A 3,892-nucleotide genomic window follows, 5' to 3' on the forward strand; every position below is an offset into this window, starting at 1 on the left:
AAGGTTGTGACTGTCACAAGAAAAGTATATCAAGAAGGTGCTTGATAGGTTTAATATGAAGGATGCCAAGCTAGTTGGTACACCCCTTGCAGCCCACTTCAAGCTAAGTATTGAATTATGTCCTAGTGATGACAAGGAGAAAGAAGAGATGAGAAAGATTCCTTATGCTTCAGCAGTTGGTAGTTTGATGTATGCCATGGTATGCACATGGCCAGACATTCAGTGGGAGTAGTGAGTAGGTTCCTTGCCAATCTAGGCAAACAACATTGGCAAGCAGTAAAATGGATTTTGAGGTATCTCAAGGGTACTAGTCATTATTGTTTATGTTTTGATCATGATGAGACTGTGCTTGAAGGATTTACAGATGCAGATATGGTGGAGATATGGACACCAGAAAGTCCACTACAAAATATTTGTATACATTTGTAGGTGCAACAGTATCTTGCGTGTCAAGGCTACAAAGAATGGTAGCCCTCTCTACAATAGAAGCATAGTACATAGCTGCAACAGAAGATTGTAAAGAGATCTTGTGGATGCATCATTTCCTATGAGAGATAGGAATAAAGTAGGACAAGTATTTGTTATATTGTGATAGTCAGAGTGCCATTCACTTGGCGGAAAACCCAACATTTCATTCAAAAACCAAGCACATTGACTTAAGGTACCATTGGATCCGGCATGTGTTGGAGGAAGAACAATTATCCTTGGAAGAGATTCATACAGATAGGAACCCTGTTGATATGCTCACTAAGATTCTACCACGAAATAAACATGAGTTATGTAGAGATATGGTAGGACTCGGTGTGACTTGATTCATGATTCTTATTTGGCTTCAAGAGGGAGAATGTTAAGTGTGAAGCCAAATTCATGTAGAATTCTAGATCCTTATACACCACCATTAGTTTCTAGATCTCCATCTAAAACACATGTAGGATTCTAGATCCTTCCACAACCTCTATAAATTTGTAATTTCTCTGGCCAAGGAAAGGAAGCCAAGGTCCAGGCCTATTATGTAATGCAAAGTGATTTCTGTTCTCCAATGATTGTTTTATCTATTCCATTGTTTCTGATTAAGTAATCTTGTTGTTTCTCTATTTGTCTGTCTCTTAAATTATTCTTTGCTATTCTCGTCTAAGTCTCTGAGTATAAATCTGTTGTGTGTGATGTATGCTCCGAACTAATACTTGGAAATTCTCCATTGTTAAATGACTTATTGACCTATTAAAAGAATAACAAAAAAAATGGTTTAGAAGAAGAGATGATTACATATTTTGAATGTAAGGTTGCTCATAAAATTGATAAGAATAATATATGTTTATAAAAAAAATCATCATAATTATATATATATTATTTTAATATTTTGTTAATTGACATTATTTTGGGTGTTTAGAGGAAGGAATAGAATTTTTTTAGCAAATAAAATGATAAATGTTTTAATAAATAAAATGATAAATGTTAATAATATATGTATAGTCTTCAAGCAGTATAGTACTTTGAAAAAATTTATTATTTTACTATATTCTTATTATAATAAATGTTTTGTTTTTTTTATAATTTGATACATATATTTTTGTGGTGTCAAATTTGTTAGTGAATTGATAATTTCTTTTGGTAAGAGGATGATGGCTAAGTTTTCATAATGTAAATAGATATCGCTCTCCACCGAGCTTGTAAACAACTTCGTTGGTTAAGGATATTATTCATCAATAATCTCATAATAATCAAATATCTCCCCAAGGGCCAAGAAGATCATTACTATTTGATATATCCACAGTATATATAATCTTGCACTCTCCCTCTTCGAAATAGAAATGCCTATATACATGTGGATAACAATAATGATGCTCATACGCATCGAATCTGTATGGGCCGGCCAAGTTTCTTTGTTTTTTTTTTTAAAGTAACATTATTAAAGTCCGACCCATTCAATAAAATTGACATAACAACGAAAATGCCTTCCTTTTTCAGGCCATCTTTCTGTTTAATTGCGTGGGTGTATCAGATCAAATTTCGAAACTGTGCATGATAGTTCTCATTAGGTACGGAAGACAAGGGGAGACTCTAAAAGTATTTGCATGCAATCTCAATACCTCCTTCGCCTTCTGCTTCGTTTTCTCTGCGCAACTGAGTTGTTGAACCATGCAAAGTTTAGACACAGCTCCACACTGAAGCACCTCCCGAAGAATCGACGCAGTTGAAGAATATGTGCAAAGCGACCAAACAATTCGAACTGCTTTCTGAGTGGCAATTTCTGAAACCCTAATAATCTTCTTGGAGACTACAGCAATGCCCATCGCGTGATTAGCCATGGCAGCCCTTCCTTCTGCATAGTCCACTAGCATGTCCAACAGATCTAATATCTTTTCACACTTGGGCTTCTCGGCCTCTGGAAGTAATTCAATCAGACAAAATACTGTGCCTGCCTCTATAGCCATTAATCTGTTCTTTCTGGACCTTTTACATATTGCTATGAGGACAACCAAAGCAGCCATGATCGCCTGATGGCAGCATTCACCCTTTATGATCTCTAGGAGACATTGGAAAATATCAATCTTTCCCCTGCCGATAAATTCCCAATCAGATATCCAAGTGGAAACCTTCTGCAATAAAACGACCGCGTGAAGTCTAGCTTCAGCGTTTCCCTTATGCAAGACCAAGGCCATGGACCTAATGCACGCTACGTCTGACAAAGATCTTGCAGTTTCCTGGGTCATAGGAAGCAGATGCAATATACCCAAAGTTTCCTCACAAGCCCTGAACTTTTCATTCTCATTTATCGTCGCAGCAAGACGAATTTATCAGAGATGCAAGAACGATACTCGAACCGGCCGCCGCCATGCACCTTCTGTTTCCCTCGCTCTCTCGCGCAATGGACCGCAATTTTTTCAATGCACTGATGCCTTCCACTGCTGGAGATCTGAGTGCAGCTTCAAGTAACGCGGAGATTTGATTGGAGTCGACGGGCGCCCGGGGAGTGGTGATTTGTTCTACGCCCTTGGGGCTGTTTGCAACGCACCATCCTTTAATGAGACGACGCAGCGTGTGGTTTGGAGTTAAATCGAAATTCTCTAGCGGCTGCATGGTAGCAGGACACGTTTTCTTGTTGCACGAAAAAATCCAGTGCTCTATGCTTTCCCGATCATAAGTCATGCCCGTGGAAACGGTTACGGGGTCTCTCATAAGCTCCATCGATATGGGGCACCTGAAGTAAGAAGGTACCTCCACCTCCGAACAATCATGTGGTGAGTTATTGAAGCTTAACATAGTAACGTTGGTATCAATACAGCGAGATAACCAGTTATTCAGATCGACGACGCTTCAGGGCAGGCTTGTTGTCTGAAGGCTTCAATATACAGATAAGTAAAGCTTAGCGTCTATGACTATATAGTTTCTCTTCCTGCACAATTGTTAATGTCAACGCACTCGCTCTGTCAAGGTTAGGCAGTTAGTTGTCGGTAGGTCAAATATAGAAATAGTCTGCAATTCCACACGTTCCAATCAATAGACTATTTCAGCTTTCATCGCAGACACCAATGGCTGTAAGTTTTTGATCCAGTCCATAGGCAACTGTAACCACACATATCAGAATATTGACTTTTTGAAAATATAGCAACATGGTAACCAAGGCAAAGTCACATTAAAATGCCAGGGTGTGGCCAGGGAGCATTGAAAACGATGGTAGGCGGAGACATTACCGTATTATGACGAGGAGCGAAGGAGAGGATTTATTTGAAAGTCAATCCTCGTATTGGTATATTAAGGTATTTGCCACATGTTAAATGTGGAAAATTCGGTATTTAAATGTGGAAAATTGAGCATCACCCGATGCAATGAGTGCTAAGTGAACTATTCAAAAATCATGAGAAATTAGTCAGTTACACTACCTCTCATG

At 38.6% G+C, this 3,892-nt stretch overlaps 1 pseudogene; it reads right to left on the bottom strand.

Annotated features, from left to right (window-relative positions):
• Positions 1-2,003: 2,003 nt before the first annotated feature.
• On the bottom strand, positions 2,004-3,264 carry LOC149155272 (E3 ubiquitin-protein ligase PUB23 pseudogene; annotated as a pseudogene).
• Between the last annotated feature and the right edge of the window lie 628 nt (positions 3,265-3,892).

Source organism: Pinus tabuliformis, chromosome 9, assembly GCF_031772625.1.
Source record: "Pinus tabuliformis cultivar Carrire ecotype Pingquan chromosome 9, CPIR1, whole genome shotgun sequence".
In the NCBI taxonomy this organism is placed as follows: Eukaryota; Viridiplantae; Streptophyta; class Pinopsida; order Pinales; family Pinaceae; genus Pinus; species Pinus tabuliformis.